At 38.8% G+C, this 22908-nt stretch overlaps 1 long non-coding RNA gene across 6 annotated transcripts in view; it reads right to left on the reverse strand.

Moving 5' to 3' along the window:
- Positions 1–22367, reverse strand: part of LOC128850928 (uncharacterized) — a 62768-nt gene extending 40401 nt beyond the window's left edge. For 5 of the 6 annotated variants that reach the window (XR_008448170.1, XR_008448169.1, XR_008448171.1 and 2 more), the window contains exons 1-4: positions 22237–22367; positions 21167–21414; positions 8364–8475; positions 2432–2530 (exon numbers count right to left, since the gene is read on the reverse strand). This is a non-coding gene — a long non-coding RNA (uncharacterized LOC128850928). The remainder of the gene's footprint in view (positions 1–2431; positions 2531–8363; positions 8476–21166; positions 21415–22236) is intronic. The other variant, XR_008448172.1, reaches the window with a different exon arrangement.
- Positions 22368–22908: the final 541 nt, after the last annotated feature.

Below are 22908 nucleotides of genomic sequence, written 5' to 3' on the forward strand. Positions count from 1 at the left end.
CTATTTCCTTTGGCTGGATGGCATGGATGAACTGTGACTCTGCAATTACTCCTAGCCTCACATTCAGAGTGAAACCTGGCTTGCAATTTCTTATTTCCCGCTTGTTTTTCCTTCAAGTCAGGCTTGAGAGTTGAACTCCAAAGGATGCTATTTTTCTTAATGCAGAAGCAAAGGCAGTGGTTGCCAAGCAACAAGAGCCATAGGGAGGGTTTTTTTCTGAAAATATCTTCCTCCCCCTCATATTTCTTTCCAGTCTGGAAGCTTATAGGTAGAGAGTATTTGCATGGAAAAGCAGTCACCTAGTAATGTCCTTTGAATCAAAGCAATGATCAAAGACTTAAAGGCTGTATCATTCGACTTCAGAAGAATCTGGAATTTAATGCTGTCAGATTTGGCTTGGTGGCAGTCAGAATATTCTGAATTTTTAATGCTGTTTTTCCCATCTCAACATTAGCCAGAAAGTGAGACTGAATTATTGGGACCTTGTTGGTAATATCTAGTACTTTTTCTTCCTAGAAAAAATCCACAGTGCTGAAGTAGTTACACTGCTATAGGACCTCCACGTATAACTAAAAATGGAAAAGTTCTGTTAAACGCATTGTACTGATGGTCAACCAAAGGATGATAATTTCATTGAACCCTGTGTTTTTCAGTGTTTCCAAGTTTGCCAGATCACAGGAATTTTATTCCTTGAGCTTTACATCAGCCACTATACATAAACTGTGTGTGTGAATAGAAACATTAGTGCACTCCTTGACCTAGGTTCACGATCAACTACATCCTGACTCCGGGTTAGGCAGACCTAACCATCTACTCTCATCTTCTCCACACCATGACTTCTACAGAAAGGGAGCCAAATATAAAGATCGTAGTGGATCCACAGTGATCTTGTCAAGTCTGCAGGAGAGACATACATGGGAGACCAACTTAGCCCAATTAGACAGTGTTTAGTGATGGGTACAGGTTCAGTGCAGGCAGAAAATCAAGTTCCTTTTTTAATCTCTTTCCTGGACTTGCCCACTACAGAGAGATTTCTGTGAGATTCCATAGGTGCATTACCTGCATCTACATTTTAGATACCTAGACTTCACTCACACTAATAAATCAAAGGCAATTCAATTATTTCTAATACTAAACACTTATGTTTGTTCCCATGCCATTTAGCATTTTCCAAGAGAGACTCAGACCCACTCTTGACATGAACACATGCCAGGCAGTATTCCCATTAATTGATTTGGATGCCTGTTTTGGAGAGTGTGAGAGTTTAACAAGATGAATACAAACCACTTCAATGAAATGCCAGTTGGCCTCAAAGCCAGGAAATATTCCCAAGAAAATTTAATTTACTAGTATACTGAACTCTATGATTTAGCCATATCATTGTGCACAGCTCATACAAATGAAACTTCCTTTAATACCTGTCTACACTTTTTAAACAGTTGATGGGGAGAGATAGACCACCTCGATTTATTTTAAACACCCAAACTTGGTGGAAGGAGATGACTCTTCACCTTTTGCTTTCAGTTTAGATGTCTGGATATCTCCATTGATCTTTGAGACAGAATGCACATTTGTTCACTCCTGAGCTACCCTCTGGAGTGAATGTTCTCAGCTGATCCCAAGGTGCAGTCCAGAAAATTTTGCTCAGGTTATTTATCATTGAATAAATTTTTTGCAGGCAAAATGGATCTGTTCACATCTGATTTGGCTCCTGCATTCCCATGCAGTTCTCAGTCCCAAGAGTCCCAGCAGGCTTTGCTCCCTCCAGCATTTCCACTTTCCCTGACAGTGTGTGACCTCAGTTCATGCAACAGTTTTGCCAGGTGGGGTATGAAAATATTTTAATGCTGTTAATTATATATTTTCAGTCTAAACAATCAAACAAACAATCAAACAAACAAATAAAAAACTTCTAATACTTAAAGGCTCCAAAAGGATGTCCCTCAGTCCCTACAAAGTGAAGTCATGGCCAATCTGCTGTACCAAGCCAAGTCTTGAAAAATGTAGATGTAAGCCACTCAGTACTACTTGTTTTTGAAAGACGGCTTCATTAGATAACTGAAATGTCAGTGGAAATGGGAGATGAATTTTAGTTCTTGGGATCATCAGTGCTTAATGATTTGTTGAATGCCATCCTAAACACTTCTCAGAGGCATGGCAGAACAGAGGCTTGAACTCAGGTGCTCTGAGTCCCAATGAAATAGCAACTGTTTGCCATCCCTTGTTAAGCCTCGGTGAACCATGAAGGTCTGTATGGACAGACAGTATTGTATGCATCTCTCCCCGCTAATTCCATTCAAACTGATGAGATCAAACCAGTCAAACATACCTTCAGAATAAGCCAAACAATCGTACTTCACTCTATAGACAGTTCTTTTCTCCCCAAGGGACAATCAGCTTTTGTAGGACATGATTTCCATTCTGCACTTACAGATAAGTTTCATTGTTTCCATTGAAGAAGGGCCCTCCTGAAGTTCATACTCCCTCGATGCCGAAAGTAGTCAGATTTTTGCCTTCCGCACTGACTGCACTTTAAAAGAAAACAACTCTACTTATTTAAACAGCAAGAAGGAAAGTGCCTTATCACAATGTGAAAATGATTTTGCAGAAAGAATGGTTTTAGGAGAAAGTTTATCTTTTTTGATTCCCAAGTGAATTAGCTGGGAAGAGTGGACTGTCTTCATCCAGTGTGATAAGAAGCAACAAAATGCAAGATAGACAGAACACAACTGCTGTTAGTCCAGCTTCATTATACTAATCAGTTAAACAAAAGAGGATGGTTAGTAGCTCTAGGATATTGGCAGGGGAAGAGGGAACAGGAACAGTGAGAAAAAGAAACGTCATTAGGGATTGTAAATCAGCAAGGGAGCAGAGAAAAAGACTGTAATGAACTCCATTTCTGGTGTTTCTGCTGAGACCATAATTCTTATAGTCAAGTCGTTATGAATTCCTTTTCTAGGCATGTCTTTAGAAGTTATTTTTTTGGTTTCTGTTGCACTAGGAAGTAGTTATTTTGTGGAAAATGCTTTTCCATTGATGTTCTTTCTCATGTATAGTGGTTGTTAAGTGTCACCCACACAATTTCTAGGAGGACATTTTGTGCACTGCATGATGCATATCAAATTCTGGGGTAAAAGTATATGAATGATGGATTTTGCTGGTTGTATTGTAGGAGTACTAATTGCAATGGCTGTGAAGATGCCTTGGCAAGTATAACATTTGGTTTTGTGTGTGCTGGATTACAGTAGGATTGCTGCTCATGGTGAGTCTGGCAGATTGGAATATTGCATGAAAGTTGGTGCTAAGAGATTTAGGAAAAAAATATTTCAATCTTTCGAAACAGACTTCTATTTCTTTGTACTTTTTTGAGTGTAGGTTCTGGTAGGAACAGAGACAAAGAAGAATATTTAGTGATGACAGCACAATTTTTACCTCCTCTTTCACAAACCAAAGAGTCAGTTTGGATTTCAGTGAACAGATATACATCTTATTATCCACCCACAAAAGCAAGATGCAGCCACACAGTTATGGAACATACATAAATGTGTGTGGGTAACTGCCTGTGTATGTGCCTCCCTGAGTGGACGCATCTGAACCAGGAGTCTGCTATTCTGAATGCTAAATGCACTCCTGTGAGAAAAAGACTGAGGTAGTAACGCCTTTCATTTCTAACCTTGAAAGAGTAAAAAGTACCATATTATTATGGAATCTCTTCAAATCCAATCCTTCACAGACAGATAGGAAAAAAAAGGGAGTAAGAAACAACAAAGCTAACTCACTGGAAAAGTAGGAATGAAAAATAGTGTTTAGCTTTCATTGTCAGTGCTGGGAAACGTAGTAGAATAATACAAGCCTGATAACAGTAAAAAGACATTGTGAAGCTATATATTTCCAAAAGCAGTCTTACACTTTAAAGGCCTGCTTTTCAAAGAAAGAAGGACATGGATGAGTTAGAACACGTCCAGAGGAGGGCTACAAAGATAACCAGAGAGCTGGAGCACCTTCTGTATGAGGACAGGCTGAGAGAGTTAGGACTGTTTAGCCTAGAGAAGGAAAGACTCTGGGGGACCTTATAGCAGCATTCCAGTATTTAAAGGGGGCCTACAGGAAAGATGGGGAGGGGCTCTTTATCAGGAAGTGCAGTGATAGAATGAGGGGGAAGAGTTTTAAGCTGAAAGAGAGTAGATTTAGATTAGATACTAGGAAGAAATTCTTTTACTGCAAACTTGGTGAGGAACTGGAGGTTGCCCAGAGAAGTTACAGATGCCCCAATCCTGGAGATGTTCAGGACTAGAGTCAATGAGATTTTGAGCAACCTGATCCAGTGGAATCTCTCCCTGCCCATCACAGGCAGGTTTGTAACTAGATAATCTTTAAGGCCTGTTCTGACTGAAACTGTTCTAAGATTTTCAGAAGGGGGGGTTTGTGTGTTGTTCCATTTTACATTGCCAATCTGGGTACAGTTCACTGTTTTCATTTAAATATTCCTGAAAACATCTCAGTTTATTCATTTGCAGTTAAAAAGACAGTGCAATATTATTACCCTATTATTGTTACCCTATTTGAAGAATCTAATAAGACTGCAGTTATTCTGGGGAAATAAATCAAAACAGTGTAATATTTATCCAGCACTATGGATCAGTGGTCTGTTTCCTATTGCTGTCCATTGGTGATGGAGGACTTCTAGAAGGGCATGCAATGAAAACAGACAGTGTCATTAGCTAAAGCAAACATACATTCATGGTGCCTTCTTTGGGTACCTCAGTGTAACGCTGCCTATCATAAAGCTGTTCCAGTCACAATAAAGTTCTATCTTAAACCTGATTTTCTTTATCAACACCGAAATTATCGCTCTCTGAAAGTAGTAAAAGTAACTTCTGAGTTGCACAGATAAAATACACATAATACAAATCTTTTAGAAAGAGATATAAGGAAAGAAAATTAAAATCCAACTTGCATCTGCCTCTTATTTATATCAGCATAAATGCTTATGTGTGTATGCTCCCCCACTCTCTGTTTGTTCTTAGCAAAATTGCACAGCTTGGAATCTGATAACTGAATATGACCTCTGTTGTTGTCTTAGTCTTCTTAGATGATTATGTGATCTAAGGACTCACAACTTCGTGTATTGTAGCAGATCTTGCAGTTCCGTTCAGATTCAGATTTTTCAGATCCTCCTGCCTAGAAAGGATTCCTTCATGAATAAATGAATGTCAAAATAATTTTAATTCCTCTGCCACCAAGTTAATGGTTGTTCATATTTTGAAAATGCATTAGTCTTTCAATACGATACTTTGCTACCATCTGTGTTGGTGTTCTGATCAAATATGGTTGCTTATAAATTGAGATGTCCTTGTGTTGTCTATTGGACTCCTTTTATAGACAGCAGGAAGAGTTTGGCATTTCAGAGAGAGTCCTTTCACAAAAACATATGTGGAAAAACACTGGTTAGACAAATAACACCCAAAGGTACCTTTATTTTCCTTTAGCTGTACATTTACCTACAGTTGCAAGGCTTAGGTGTGGAAATTTGTGAGCAGAATTAAAGACATAGGGTAAAACTCTTGAAAATCTACATTTAGATATATGTACATAGGAGTCCATGGGCTGAGATAGGTGTCTAGTTCCCATAATGGGAACCGAAGACCTACAACTCAACATATCTGGCATCTCCTGTTCCAGAAGGGCACGGGTTTGTAGCAAATCCTACGTATTCATATGTGTGCAGATATGTTCCATATTTTGGAGTATCTCAAATAAGGCTAGCTGTTTACGTTTAGGCAACAGAATTTATCCCTGGATTAGATTTCTACTTTGATTCTAAGGGAACGCTAACCCTATAGCATATATACAGATTCCTACATTTAGGTTTCTTAATCTGGAACCCAATCCCAATCCTACAGACAGACACTAGGAAGGGTTAAAACCTCCTTTCCTTAGGTCCTGGTGATGAATAGATTCTGTGAAGAACTATGCCAGCTCTTAACTATATTGTAATTAGGTCATTAAGTTCTTCTCTGTTTGGCATAACAACACTCAGATCTCAGCAAGTCCTTTGTCATATTCAGAATTATATATATATCATAAAAACACACCATTAGGTGAACACATTTTATATAATCACGTTCAATGCACAAAGGAATTACTGACAAGGCTTAGTATTATTTCTTAATTGCAATTTAACACAATGACAATCAACTTCTCTGGGAGGATAATCATTTTGGGGTTACTGAGGACATTTTCAACTTTAAGTAACACAGTAACACTGTGCCTGCAAGTCATCTACCATACTTGAGGACTAGCCCCAGACTCATCTGTCCTAACTTTGGATTCACAACTCGGAAACATAAGCAAGGAGCTGAGCCAGACTAAGCTTCTTCAAATCACAGCTACACCCAGGGACTGTCTATTGCTGTTTCTTGACTACTGGACATTTCTGTACTATAGGCTATGTTTAGCTGCTTAGCATAGGTGAGCTAAGTCTTGCCTTTAGACTTTGAGTTCTCTGCATTTGGGATATATCCATGCCTAACAGCACAGGTTTGATTGTATTGGGGCTACTACTGAGGGCGTTCATCATTACTGCAGTAAAATAATTAAGAATTAATTGGCAAAATTTACACAGACAACATCCCATTAAAATGTACTAAGAGCTTGACTTTGGGGGGATCAGACAGCAGATTAATTCTGACTCTTGGCTTGTCCCAGCATTAAAAATACCAAGTGCACTGGAAAGGCATATTCTGGTTTTCAGGACATGGAAAAAAATAACTTGAAAAAACACCAAGAAACAGATGATCCTGCTGTACAATATTTACTAAGGTATTGAAATATGAATATTTCCTAGGAGATAAAGTATCAACTGTTTACATCTGAGTCATGTGCCCAGTGTAATTCCCTGGATATTTCTAAGATCTCTTAGTTCCCTAGAGTGGGACATGAAGGTACAACTGCACTTGTTTTACTGGTTTTCTGTTCTCTGTTTTTTGGTACTTTATAAATCAGTAGACTCACTTAAATCACAGTTTTCCTGTGAAAAAACCGAACCCTGCAGATAGTCTTATATTGTATTTAATTTGATAGTCATGCATATTTAAATTATTGTAATCAGTGCTCATTTCTGATTGCTGACTAAAAAGGAAAGAAAAATTTAGGTTTCAAATCTAACAGGCACTTAACAAAACCTCAGCTATATATATTCTTAGCTCTGATATTGACTTACTTGGTGACTTAATTAAATTCATTATTTCTTGATTTTCAGAAGTGTTGAAAGCTATTGTTCCCATTGACTTCATCTTTAAAAAGCACCTGCTTAATACCATGGAAATTTAAGCTACTAATATCTCCCTGTCTCTGCTTCCCTTTTTCAAACTGGAGATATTTAGTATTTACTTAACTTTCAAGGGTATTTGGAATACCCCTTAGTGATTGAGAGGCAATTAGATAATTTGATTCATTTAGTGGACAAGACTATAAATAAAATAAATAAACATAGAATGTCGGATTTCTGACATGCAGAAATTCCTACCAATATCAACGTTTTTTAAAATTATGTCACTTCTAATACTTCAGGAAAAAATGGTGAGCACATAAACCCTAATAAAGCTCTGAGTGATCATAGAAAATAATCAATCCCTGATCAAAAGATGTTGGACGTCTAAGAAACAGGCTTATAGCAGTTAATGGGGAGAAGAGAAATGCTGATGTTTCTTCTGATAACTCTATTTCTTGGAAAAAAAAGATTCCATTTCCAATTATTATTGCATATTCACTAAGCATTAACAAATACATTTTCCTACTTCTTTAAAGCATCTAACTCAACTTTCTCTACCTTCAAAATTGTAACCGTTGCGTTATCTTTTTCCATTCTTCTTTATTTTATGTGAAAATCTATACTGCTACTAACATCCTCCTTTTGTATAAATGCACTTAGATTTCTCATTACAATGAAGAGTATCTTTGCTATTTTCTACTGTGCACAGTATTCTGATGAGATATACAGATGCAATGGCAACTCAGGGGAGATGACAGTTGTTATTCAGTGTGAGAATGTGGATCAGTTGGTTTCTAGGAATTTCCATTAAGAACTCATGGGAATTTCCATCAAGCAAAGGGTGCAGAGAAAGAGAAGTGAACCTGAGAGATTAAACAGCATTTATTCCCCAAATGCCTTGAGCTCAAAAGCATACCTAATGTGTTTTGAGTGGTATGAAGGAATAGGTGCAGCTGACTGAGAATACATAGTTTTCTTTATTTGAAGTTCACTTTACCTGACTGCAAATCTGGGAATGTAAAGCAACAGTGTAGAAAAAAAAGGAAAACAAGTAACTTGAGAATTACAGTTTTAGGCATCTTTCTTTTACCTTCTCTGCATGGGTGGATGACTCCAATCTTACCAAGCTAATAAGCAGGAAAAGAAAGATTTCTAACATGTTGCATAACTTCTCTTGGAAAAGATGTTGGTGTAGTAGACAGCTGGAGGAGAGAGAAAGTGATCTGATGGCTAGTTTTGGTAGAAAAAAAGAATAAAAACATACATCTAAGCATTTAATTTTCCATTGACTTCTCAGTAGTTACAGTATTTCTCTGAGTGCCCGTGCAGGAGGGATATAGTGAAGTTCTGCTCCATAAAATTTATAGTCTTCAGATGAACAGTGCAAATATGTTAACACATTTTTATGTATACATTAAAGCAAGAGATAATGTGATGATAACTATATCACAGCCATAAGCCAACTCCTTCGGACAAAACCACTACATATTCTGTCCTACAGTCTCAGCAGAGGAACCAATGTGAATAGGTAAGTGGGTGAAATACAGATCTGGGTTAAGAATGCTAGAAGTGAAAAAAATATGATTTACCTGGGGAGAACAGCTCAAGAACACTCAGATCCCAAGCTTCTACCTAATAAAACAGCCATTGACTTGGATGGTTCAGGATACAATCACATAGTTAAGAGAGAGCAAGATTCCTGCAAGATTCTGACTCTCTCCTGGGTCAAGCTGTTAAAATCAGTGGAAAGATGTAAGTGATCTGCCTTCCCTGATTATCAAGAACACTGGGAAGTGTTGAGAAAATAACTCTTTTCAGTGAATGGACATTAGACATTCGTCCACGCATCCACCTATCCCTCTATCCACCTGTCCCTCCATCCACCCATCTCTCCATTTGCCTGTCCACCTACCATCTGCAGTTAACCTCTCAAATTCCTATGCTGAAGGCTGAACAGCATATGCTCCCAGCATATGGCATTCCCATCCACTTGCCTACAAAACGACATCCTAGATTAAGTGCTCTCTTTCAGAAAAATTAGCCCACCTCTCACTGAGCCTATGTGTTTACCCTGGGTGCGGTGATCACCCACCCTTTATAATTGGCCAATATTTTAAAATACAAATATTTTATATAATATATTCCCCATTTTTCTGAAGGTCAGCTAATAACTAGTTATGGCAGATGTAAGCCATTAGAGAAACAGTACAAACTCTGTGACATTTGGTCAGATTCCATTTATTTGTTACTATTAAATATTTGACAGACAAAGCCTCCATTAATTAACGAATTATGTATTTCACATCCTTCCTCTCTTTATAACAATGGCAGATGTTATTAAGAAAAACTATGCCTGGAAATAAAAGCAGCTTGGAGAGGGAAAAATCACATTCCAAATATAAAATGAGTACAACAAAATAGAAAAAGGAAGCCAAAAAAGTAAGGACAAAATAAAGAAGTCCTGAACAAGCTTGAGAAATGTGGCCACATGACCTTCATGATGTTCAACAAGGCCAAGTGCAACGTCCTGCACATGGATTGGGGAAAACCCCTGTATCAATACAGGCTGGGGGATGAAGGGATGGAGAGAAGGACTACTAACTACCTACCTATCTACCTACCTACTACTTACCCTGTCAAGGACATGAGGTTACTGGTGGATGAAAAGCTGGACGTGACCTTTAATAATGTCTTCTAACCGAAACCATTCTACGATTCTATGAAGCTCAGTTGTGCACATTTAGTATGATAGATGTAAAGATAACTTAGGCTTAATTGATTGCTGTGCCTGTCACTTGCTTCCAAATTATCAAGTGCCTCACCGACTGAGACAATTTTCTGCTCAAATTAATGAGTCCACAGATTAAAAAGGTGAAAACTGGCTGGACTGAGGCCAAAATTAAAAATAATAATAGTAAAATTTAAAAATTTTAGGTATTATTTATTTGATGAAGACCTGTCAAATAGAAGTCTATACAGCTAAATATAGAAGAGTAAAATCAGCATAAGAACTGTCATATACTTCAAGGAGCACAGGAATAGAGTGCTCTGTATACCTCAAAAATGGCAGAGCACAAAACTTTTCTCTTTAGTTATTATACCTCTAACACAAAGTTACATCTGGGTACTTCCATCACAAGAATTATCCTTGTGACTCAATAGGGTTCACAAAAACGTACACATCTCAGCAGCACAAGGAGCAGTGTGACTAAATTATCCTATTTCATATCCAAACAGTTCTTTGACACAAACATCTGCCTTCCTCCTTTTTATGATTAATTCCCCACCAAGACATCATTCTTGCAAAAACCCAACGGTAAAGGTTTAGAAGAGCTTTTCATCTTTCCAGTAAAGAAATTCAACGTACTAGCTGAAGCAATTTTGTCACATGGAGAGTTTTGCATCATAAAAACATACCTGTGTCATAAGATCGGTTGATATTTTCACTCATTTTACACAGACAAGGTATCCATTCATAAGCAAGCTTGGATTTTGGCCAAAGGAAATTATGCTTTCCTTTGAAAATTCTGAGTTGTCAAGATAGGGGTCTGTATAATGTCCATGTGGAATAGTGTTACCGTGTATCAATGTGATACTGCAAGGCTCTGGCCAACAGCAGCCCAGATGTTTTGCACTGAGTCTGCAGGGCCTCAGGACTGAGGCATGTCAGGCTTGCTCTGTCCAGACCTTTCTTGACCTGTCTGCAATCTGTACAACTTCATTTAGTTGTAACAGCAGTTTCTTTGATCAGGTGTCTGTTGTTGATTTACTTTACTTTTGTTATCTTTGTGTGGTATAACTGCAGTTTTATGTAGATGGTACTAACAAGTAGTTATTCTGTGTGGATTGAGATATTTCTGTCTAACACAATGATGTGGTAGATGTGTTAGATGAGGTACAGAAACAGAGACCTGGCACAAAATAGCAGAGCCCCTCAGAAGTGGAAACATAGGATGGAGCATAGAGGAGTGCAGGCACGGAATGATTAGAGATGGGGCACAGGCTGGCACTGCAGACTTCACACTAGAAACAACTCAGGAAAGGTCATTTAAAAAAAATTGCCTGGATCTGGGAAAAACAGACTTTACTGGTAATAAGAAAAATAATGAAATAGTACCTAATGTACATTAAAAGGACCACATATAGCAAATTCAGACATATTGTGAAGCTTCAATATAAAGAAAAGAAATAATGAAAGAACTAATTACCAAACATATAAAAACGTCCCTAACTGGCTGCTGCAGGGACAAAGAAGAAACTATCAATATGGTCACCATATTCCTTCTGGTGACGAATTCCAAATGTTGACAGCTGTTTGTAACATTCCTACCTACCAGCATAACATCACCAACCATAGTACCCAGAGGAGCAAAGGAAGGGCAAGTGACACCAGGAAAACAGTTAGAAACAAAGAAGTATATGTATAGCCATGGCAAATCAATTATGTCTTCCATTTTCTGCAACAAGTCTGAGGAAATTAGAACTATGAAAGTATTTTTTCCAGTGATTGAAAGTGTAAGTGTGATTTCCCAGTGGTCTTTTAGGATTTATCACAAAACTGGAACTGAAAGAATTCAAACACGAAACTTCCATAATAAAGTCATTTGGAAGGGATTTTTTAAAGACACATTCTTTGGACTTAAATGTCTAGAAGTCTTTCTTTAAATGCCCCTGGCAAATACTATTAGAAATGTTACTACCATTTATAATCAGAGTGAAAACCTACAAAAAATATCCAATGCCCAAACCTCTCGATACATAAAAAGTTCTTCTCCCTATATAATTTTACAAAAATTGTGGTCAGCTTTAAGAGACAGAGAGGAAAAAATGATAATTCTAATGGCACCCACATTACTTAGAAAGCTTGGGATCACTAGAGCGAGATATCATAGAAAATTTTTAGAAGAGGAGGCTTACAACACTGATAAAAGCTAGCCAGCTAACTCTATACTTAGTTTACACCTACTCAGCACTGTAACACCCTTCAGAAAAAGACAGATGCAGGGGTGTGAAATATCATGTGTCACCCACAGTGATGATCAGAGGCACATTTGTCAAATACTCAGATAGTATCAAGGCATGGGCTGAAGGGACCCTCTTGAAAGTGACAGTAAGGCAGAAATGAGAACTGATAGCTGGACAAAAGAAACATGTAAAGCCCACTATGTCAGTAGTGAAAATCAATAGCAATTACTCATTTTAAAAGTTAACAACTTCTGCTTTAATTTACCTAAAATTGCAGAATACATTGATATCTCTCCCACCCCACTTCTTTCTTCTTCTAAGGTATCTTGAACTATTAGCCTGTCATATGTGTGATTAGGTTTTAAAATTTGAAATTTATCTCAGCTATGTTGCCATCTGTCAAGATCTGGTACAATCCATCAAAATAATTCACTTGGATTCAATTTACTTGCAAACTGATAGCAACATGGAAGTCTCAGAAAGCATGGCATTCAATCATATTGTATATTTATAAATTCAGACATGTCAAAGTTATTTACCTTATAGTATAATCTGTATCTATCTCCTAATCTACTACTATAAAAACTATCACAGAGTAAGTCTAAATTCAAAAATTTGACAGCTAGATTTCTTTTGTTACACATCAGGAGGTTTTTTCCAATCCTTAATTTGGTTTTTTTTTCAGACATTTCGAATCTATGTGTTATTCGTTCCCAAAATATTTTTGAACAAGTGAGCTCCTACCTCCTGCAAAGGCAGGATTGATCACACCTTGTGCTCACCATTTTAAAACTCAATTATCCACTCTAATTCAAAGTTTTAAGTCCCTCCCACAGTACATCAATTCCAAATAGTTCAGTCCTAAGTCAGTATGATGACTTGCCATGTAGAGATGTCTATCTCTTTGCACTAACTGCTACATCATGCTTCTTCTCCAAACACATGATATAGAATGGCTTTAGAGTGGAGATTTTTTTGGTTTTCATTGTTATCTTAATTAACTGACTCAGTGAAATGTCACATAATATCTCAAGACTGTTTAATAGGCCAGAGTACAAAAATGGTCCAATAGCTACGATATTAGCAAAATTCAAACTAAACAGTACAGATGCTGAACAGTAAGCTCAAATTGTGTTGGAAATAATGAATGTGAGATTTCAAAACAAGATTGGTGATTTTTCTAAACAGCAGATCATGAAAAAACAAAAATTGAGCTAAGATATGTTCAAACCCCTAAAGAGAGAGTCTTTTACAAGCTGGAGAAATAAAGTAGTAATTAAAGGAAAGCAAAAATGAAGTTGAGAAATGTTGCAAGAGAGAAGCAGAAAAAGAATTGAAACCAGGACTTTCTGATTCTGTTTCATGTCTTATTCCACAGGGCAGTCTTCTCTAGTGCTGGTACTGATGGGCTGCCCTATAATTTTTTGCTAGCCTATGCCCTAATCTTCTTCTTATTTGCCATCACATCTATTAATGTTTGTTGTCTTGCCAACCTTTTATCTTTTTTCATTGTAAAACTCTTTTAAAGTCATTATTCTTCTAACCTAATTTTCAGAACTGATTATGGCTTCATTTTCTCGGTCTGTGTCTCATTATACATTCATATCACATTTAACGTGTAAGATTATCATGTAGTGAATCACCTCCCATTTAGTATTTATTTAAAAATTAACTCATAAATCAAATATCTAGAGCTCTTTTATTATAAAAACAATGCAATTATGAAAAGTTGGGTGAAATGAAGTAAATCTATTTGTGAAATGGAAAGATGCAGTTAGTGGGGATGATTGCCTTGTCCCAGATGGCAAAAGTATGTAAAGAGACTATAAGTCTGTGAAAATTATAGCACTTGCATGAAGAGATAAGCAAACTTTACATTTTTTAGTGAGAAGGAACTCCGAGGGTACAAGATTACTGAAGGCTATCTTAAAAGACAGCAGAAGAAATTCTAGGAGTTAGCAGTGATCCAGTTATTTTTTTAAAGGGGTGAGGAGGAAGAACAGAAAGAAACAAATCTCCTGTAAAGCTAAACTGTAGGTACAAGAAGCCAAGGAGTCAGCCTGAGGAGTTAAAGTACATGTAGCCATAGATCATCAGGCATCTATGGCAGTGATAGTCCTGTTAACCCAGATCACCAATCTGATGACGTGCATCTCAGTGGAAAGTGAAGAGTGTCCTTCAATGCATCTGCTCCACACTCTACAGAAAGTGCCAAAGTATGGTAAGAAGGTAGCTGGTTTCCCTATCCAGGCCAGGGGCAAGAGGAGTGTCCCCCTTTAGCTCTGTGGGTCTTACTTCAGAGGCAATATCTTCCTTCTTGATCTGCCTGGAGTGCTGACATCTTCCTTTCTTTTTATCACCCAGCTGCACTGGATGCAAACTATTAAAGGGATAGCCATACATACCATAAACTGGCCCATATGGTAAGTGGTCTACATATGACCTTCTCTGGTCAACTTGATCCTGCACTTGACTATCTTAATTTGGTGAAGTTCTACAATCATTGACCTTACAGAGGTACTCAGCAGAAATTCTGCTCTTACAAAACTGCAGCACACTACAAATTGAATCAAAGCTTCATGTCTCCTGCATCTATAGTAACCTAGATTAAAAACGAGTATTCTTTATATCTTGTTAAGGCCAAACAAAAAAAGAAGCCATAATAGTGAGCCAAGTTATGCTGAATTTGGCTTTGTTCATGGTTATTGCTCTAGCGCAGACCATTGAGCAAGGAAAGGGAAAACTGGGCCTCGTATTAAAAGTATCAATACCTTGGGGCTAACCAATAACAGCCTTTTTTTACCACAGTCAAAGGTTTCGTTCCTGGTTCCTGCGTAACTGACCACCAAAATGTTCAGCTGAATTTTCCCAGGTCTCTCAACCAGTGCAGTTAGCAGTTTCTCACATTTAAACAGTCATGTTGCCACCAACGCCTCAGTAAGGGATGACATTTAAGTCATGGATCTTTTCAGAGGTGTAGAACAGATCAGAAGAATTTCACCCAAAAATATTTAATTTCTCTTTGTTGGCTACAGGGAAAGCTCAGGGCAAGATCATACATACTTGACTAAAGTTATGTAAAAGGGATATTACTGTAGGTTTATAAACTAAACCAATTCTATCAAATTATAAGCAAAAATAAAGCAGTGTGGGAAGCTATCTACTAAATAGACCTTTGACTTTCGTTTGATTACACACACTGAGTAGTGAGGGGACTCATTTATTGCTGAAGTTGTAGTGGGTCTCGGAGAGATCACTGTTTTGTTTTTCAGGTTTTGTCATACTTGATTTTCTCAAGTCAAAGACGTCATTCTTGAGAATGAAGGAATGTTCTCAGCTAAGAACAGCTTGGAAATATACTTGGTTTTAAGAGGAAATATGAAATATTTGTACTCTTGTGCTCTAACAGTAACTAGCAGAACAGCTACTTAATGTGTTTATTAAAAACTGTAGTGTAATTATTAATGACCTAACAATGACTTACTGTTTATGGGGTAGGAAGTCAGTTAAGAGTGATTTCAGTCCATGTGTGTTGCTGCCATTTGCTTTATGAGTGCCTCGGAGGAAGGCTTTCAAGTGTTTGTGGGAAACGATAGCAGGTAATTCTTAAGGCAAAGGAACCTTTATTTCACGCAAAAATGGGCAGTTTATTCTTCTGGGAGGTCACTTAACAATATTCAGCTCAGCATTGACCATAATTACTGTGGAAGATAAGTAGGCTGTGTTACTCCAGACCTTCTGAATGGTGGTACAGCCTGGCAAGCTGACCTGTGTGCTAAAAATAACATACTTCTTTTCCTGACTTTGCTGTTAATTTGTTTTGTGATCTCTAGGTCAGTCATCTCTGTGCCTTGCTTTTCCTTTTAACCTGCTGTTTCCTTAGCTGTCTAGATTCTCTTTACATATATTCTTACTATGACAGCACAGCAGGATGCTTATCTTTTTGGCACTATCATATTGCAAACAGTAGTAGCAGTCCCTATGCCTCCTGTGCTGTACAGAAGTGCACTGCCTATACATCATTTCTAAGTACAGACTAAGATATTGGTGGAAGCATTGAGACTATTGTATGGGTTTAAGAACTAAGCATTCAAAGTTTTATCTCAGACCAAAGAAATTATTGTGGATGACACTTTTCTGTTTATAGTCATCAAAACAAGTACTTTAAGACTATCTTCTTTAGTCATATTGTAGATCATTTTCCCATTGAATACAAGCACTTTACAGTGACTCTTTTGCAGTCACTGACACAATTTTTTTAAATCCTTTGGCATTTTCCTTTGAACATCTGTCTAAAGGGCAGATTATAACATCCCCACTGAACTCTGTAGGGGGGAGTAGCAGGATTGCAGCCTAATGGACTGCAAAACCAGAAAAGCAAAAACAGGCAAAATGTCACGAATGGACAGAGTAAATAAAAAGGATGAAAAATTTCATCCATAATGTAACTGGAATGACTCCACCATCATCATCCCAGGATGGTTGCATGATTATTCTCCTCACCCTGGCAGTTACTCAGGTAGCTTTTCCGTCTTGTAACCTATGCTGTAAAATCGATGCTTTCTTTCTCACTCAGTTGTTTTCATCAATGAAGGTTCCTACTATTATGTGGGTGCAAGAAGCATGCCCCATTTGGAGACCAAATTATCTCATACCATTGGCTTACTTCACACGTAGGAGTCACACTTTCAGTGCTCAGTTTGGGACTGGAGCACTTACAGAAATGCTCTTGGTGTGCACATAATGTAAAGAACACTATTATCAGGTGCCTTATACCATCTAAAGAAGGTACTTCAGGCCTGGACTAGCCAGAAAGTGTAGGATGAAATGCTCTGGACCCCTCAGCACTTCATGTGGAAGGGATGCACACATGGCTATTAAACGCTTTGCTGCATCTGCCAGTGATGGCTGTAAGGTTAACTATATAATTTTTAACAAGCCAGTATCTTCTTCACAACAGTATTTTAAGGCAGAGAGATGGTATTAATTAAAGGCGATCTAATGTTATAAATACCTCACAATACTAATGCTAACTCTAGTGCAACTCCTTTCATGTCCCTTTTTGTAATATGTTGAGCCCTTGTTCTAAGGCTTCCCGTGACAGCTCAGTTTTTGAGGAAGCAAACACAGCAGTTAAATACTTCTTTCTGGTTGTCACTGTGAGCGCATTTGTTTGAGGAAACTTGTTGGGAATTTTATTCTGATTTAATGCAGTTTTCATTATAATGGATTTCAGAGTTTTAACTTGAATGGGACAGGGCAATTCCCATTTTCAGTACACAAGGGGGTGTGATGTGGTTGAGAGCAGCGCTGCAGAGAAGGACTTGGGAGTACTGGTCAATGAGAAGCTCGACATGAGCCAACAATGTGCGCTCACAGCCCAGGAGGCCAACCGTATCCTGGGCTGCATGAGAAGCATGGCCAGCAGGGAGAGGGAAGTGGTTCTGCCCCTCTATTCTTCTCTTGTGAGACCTCATCTGGAGTACTGTGTTCAGTTCTGGAATCCTCAATGTAAGAAGGATATGAAACTGTTGGAATAGGTCCAGAGGAGGGCTACAAAGATGATTGGAGGGCTGAAGCACCTTCTCTACAAGGACAGGCTGAGAGAGTTGGGCTTGTTCGGCCTGGAGAAGAGAAGGCTCTGAGGAGATCTCATAGCGACCTTCCAGTACCTGAAAGGGGCCTCAGGAAAGCTGAAGAGGGGCTATTCATAAAGGCTTGTGGTGATAGGACGAGGAGGATCAGGTGTAAACTGGAGAGGGGCAGATTTAGACTGGACATCAGAAAGAATTTCTTCACCTTGAGAGTGGTGAGACACTACCACAGGTTACCAAGGGAAGTTGTGGCTGCCCCATCCTTGGAGGTGTTCAAGGCCAGGATGGATGAGGTCTTGGGAAGCCTGATCTAGTGGGATGTCCCTGCCCATGGCAGGGTGGTTGGAACTAGATGATCTTTAAAGTCCCTTCCAACACAAACTATTCTATTCTATAAATGTTATGTAGCTCTGATCACAGCTCTCTACTGGCATGATAGCTTCCAGCTCCTCCTGTTTGTTGCCCAAGCTTCGTGTGTTTGTATAGAGACACTTCAGATGGGCTATTGGTCCCGTTGCCTTCTTAGTAGAAGACCATATATTTCCTTTAACGTGTTTTGGAGATGTTTCATTCCTGGCACCTACTACCTTATGAGGCTCTCGCTCGTCTCCACAGGACTTCAACTGTGCCGTGGCATCCTTAGCATGCCCCTGGAGAGCAGGTGGAGGGTCCACACCAGCACCTCAGCCCTCCAAGCATTGTGTCATTGTGTGTTCTTCCACCTCTTGTCATAGGCAAGCCTGATATTATCCCCCTCCCCTTTCACACCTGATTTAAAGTCCTATCAATGAGCCCTGCCAAATTGTAATGACTATCCCTTGGATAGATCCCTTAATTAAAGGGAAGACTCAGTGCCAATAACTGGAAATGAGTATCTATATCTGTAGTAGGAATGGAAGTGTCTTCCCCGGGCATGAGGTTTGTGTGTGCAGCACAGGGAGGTGGAGGACTACAGAATCCAAATTGAAATTCTTGTTCTACAGTTACCATTCTGGAACGGAGTTATTTCTATAAGCAGATTTTACGCCCTGCCATCATGCTTTTCCCCAGATCTCTAAAAGTTCCTCTGTTTTTACTGTCATGCTTTTAAGGTCACAGTCTGAGGATGGCTGTGAAAGAAGCTATCTGAGAAAACATAGGTCCACTGCAAGGTGTGGTGGATCCAGAGCTTATTCAGGAATGGGCGGATGCATGCATGAGAAAAGGGTCACCAACAGGTCAAGAGTGGACCATGAGTGGTGTAAGAGAAAAATGTAGGAGCGGGAAGGATTTGGTGTCTGAGCCCTAGAGCAGCTGGTTGAATTCACTTTACTCACTCCTCATGGTTTGGAAACTGGGTGCTACTACTGCAGAGCTCTCTTCTGACTGACACTTCCCATGTTCCTCATGAGCTCTTTATCAGGGTAGAGCACAGACCTAATTACACTCTCCTGAATACGTGGTTTTACAGTGTGCTGTAATGTGCCAGGGAGACGTATCCTTAAATAACCCCTTTCACTTCTATAGACATTTGACAGCTACTAATGCACTAAATCCAGCACAGCGATGAGAAAGTTATTATTAGCCCTCTTGTGTAGAGAGGGGGAGATGAAATGCAAAAATCAAATTACCGTTCTCGAACAAATGTGTCAGTGTTACTCTCACATGAAGGAGTTTTGGCTGCAGATTAGGAGGGATTTGGACATGGAGACCCAAGGGCTCTCAGCCCTCCAGCATCTCTGTCCTTATATTAAAGGCATTTACAGGTTTGTACCAATGGGTTAGTAAGAAAGTACAAACTTTGGACTTCCAGTTGCCTCTGTCTTCTGCTTGGGATGCAACAGGGTGATGGAGACTTTTCCAAAGTGTTCAGTGTTCCTTCCTAACAATGCAATCACCATGGTCTTTCCAGAATTTCTGTCTATAAAAATAATTGGGCAATGAGCTGTTAATCAAGAGTCATACTTTGAAAGGGCTGATAATCTTTCAGCACATGATTTTTTTTACCTTTCTGGTGGGCTAAATATTACCTTGGTGATGAGCAGAACTTTGTGGATAATGGGAATTTATGTGCTTCACACATTTCTAAATAAGACATTTGAAATCTCAGTGATGACCTAGTGTTTACCCCCAAAAGAAAACAATTAATAAAGAGGATTCTTCAGCCACAGAGCAACCATTGCACAACTAATGGGCAGAAAAACGAACTTTTCCCTTTACTGTTTTTTTCAGAATATACATACAATTGTGGCTGGAGTTACAGGTGAGAGGAACACCTGTGCTTGCAGCTGTCCCGTGGGTTAAGAAAAGGTTAAGGAAAATTAGGGCAGAGTATTAGTCTGACACCTTTTATCAGCTGTGTGTTCTTTAGAAATCATACTATGTGCAAATATCAAAGTTACTTGAAAAAAAAGACTTGAACCTGGGATTTCCATTTCAGAGGTGGTAGGCACTAGTATCTGTGTTCTGAACTGAAAATGAATCACCATTGCACATGAAGAGTGATCCTTCCTTAGCAAGACTGGTAGGATCCAAGTGTAGTGCTTCCCCTCAATCTGCTGACATTTAAAAGGAAATACAACATTTGTGTTATAATGTGGGTAAAGACAAGCACTGAAAGAAGTCAATCTTATCTGCGTAAGTCTCCAAGCTTTTGCTTAAAGCAAAGTTATAGGATTTATATCTATCTTAATACAGTTGCTGGGAAGTTGAATTGCCTTTTTTGGTGAGAACAGAACAGAAATCTAGGCTGGTTTTTAGCCCAACATGCAAAGCTGTGCCTCCAGCCTCTACACTAATATCAGAGAGAAAAATTCATTTCAGTTAGAATACAAAGGAAGAAATTGGTTTCTTTAGTACAGTGAGAAGGCAAGATGAGAAGTGCAATGAAATAGAAATATTTAGTAAATGAAACACAAAAATAATTTTTATGCTTTAATATCAGTTATTTAGTGCTTTGGTGCACAGATCATTTTACGCAAAAGGCAGTAATTTAATGTACTAATGCACCACAATGTCACAATGGGGCTCCTATTTCTAGACTCTATTGTTATGATGAATGACATCTATTTTAGTAAGGAAATGGTATCTTTGAATGAAGCTTGTTACAGGTATTTTTATCTTGACTTTACTGACAGATTGAGACATAAGGATTTTTAGAAAGAAAACTGTATCCAATGCTTAGAGCTTTACTCCAAAATAAGAGAAAAATACTGCCTCTGAAGATGATTTGATGTGGTGTCTGAGGCAAGCTGATATAGATGCTTCAGCACTTACACACGATAAGGACCACCATCTGCATACAACTGTAAATATAAATAAGGAGTTTATTCTAATCAGCCCTTTTTTTGTTTACCTTTATAGATGTTACAAGAAGGAAGCGTCTAAGCTTGTTGGATGGTTGCAAGCTCTTTCTTCTGTAGTCCAGTCTGTGCTTGAAGATTTACACTTCCATAGGAAGCAAGAGCTGCTCCTGCCCTAGGAAACCCATAGATGTCTTCTAGTGTCTTCTAGCGCAGATAGCAGAAGGCTGAGTGTCAGAGTGAAAGGACAGTCAAGGTGAAGGCTTCCAAGGCTTATCCTTCCTGCAAAAATCTCCTTCTGCTGCAAGAGAAGAGTAAAACTGCCAAAAGTCTGATTTCGTTTTCTTTCAGCTTGATGCAACAGCTACCGAAGCAAAGAGCCAGACACGGTTTGGTTGCAAGGGCAGCTATTCAACTCATCAACAATATATCGCTGACAGACAATGAGATGCCAGAGACAGGGTCAGCTGCAAATAATAACGACTGGTGTGAAGCAGGGGAGATTTTTCATTTGTTTTTGAGGACAGAGTTACTTTCATATCCACCAGGGCTCAGATCTGGATAATGCGTTTTGTAAGTAGGTTGAAAGTAAGAACTAATGCATCTTTACATACAGGCTGCCTATCATGGTTTAAGACTGGCCAGAAACCAAGCATCCTGCAGCCACTGAGTCACTCCTCCCTTCCACCCACCCCAAGTGACACACAGCGCAGTCTCTCATCACTCACTGACCAATGCCCAGCACATCCCCAAGCAACAATTACAGTGCCTCTGCCAACTACTCCTGGTTTATATTTTGACCATAATGTCATATAGTATGGAATATCCCTTTGGCCACTTTGAGTCAGCTGCCCTGGCTATGCTCCCTCCCAGCTTCTTGTGTACCTCCTCACTGGCAAGACATGGGAAATTGAAAAGTCCTTGACTCAGTGTAAGTGCTACTTAGCAACAACTAAAATATCAGTGGGTTATCAATATTATTCTCATACTAATTCCAAAACAGAGCACTATGTCAGCTACTAGGAAGAAAATCTAACCCGGCTGAAACCACGCCACTTTCTAAAATATGACAGGTGAAAAAATTCACAAAAGGTAAATCAGAGAATTAAAAAGCAAAGCTCACCTCACTGGAAGCAGAAAAGAAAAAGTCAACAGAAAGACAAACAGGATGGTTTAGCATAATTCCTAGGCAGCTGTCCTTTCTGCCTTCAGCATTAACACCATAGGCAGAATTTGTGATTCTCAGGGTGAAGCTCCGCCCACTTCTGATGGACAGCAAGAGTCCAGATAAAGCTGACACAGTACTTTCCAATGCCCGTGTCAGCTGAATTGCACTGCTCATTGCTGTCATCCAACCTGTCACAGCAGGCTCTGTCACCATCCCTTCATGGTCTCTGACTTCATTTGCTACTGAGCTTGGGATGAACAATCACCCTATACATAGTCAGGTTTTGTTAGCTGACCCAGTCTTTTAAACATTGTAAAGTCGATAAAGTTTCCTCAATCTTTTGGCATGCAAGATTTTTTCCTTTTTTTTTCTTTTTACTTTTTCTTTTTCACCCTTTTTTTTTATTTTGCTTTTTCTCCAGAAAAATTCCTGAGGATGCTAAAAGATAAAATACAAAATAAGCTTCCTTCAGGTCTGCCCATTGGTCCCTTTCATTCCACTCCTTTATCCACTATAAGATGCTACAAAAATATTTGCATCTTTCTGGATATGTGTCATTAAACATCTCTGAAGCTCTCATCAGAGAGCTGCTCGCCATCAGTGTGGTGAAATCACCTTCCTACCACG

This window comes from Cuculus canorus, chromosome 1 (assembly GCF_017976375.1).
Source record: "Cuculus canorus isolate bCucCan1 chromosome 1, bCucCan1.pri, whole genome shotgun sequence".
Taxonomy (NCBI): Eukaryota; Metazoa; Chordata; class Aves; order Cuculiformes; family Cuculidae; genus Cuculus; species Cuculus canorus.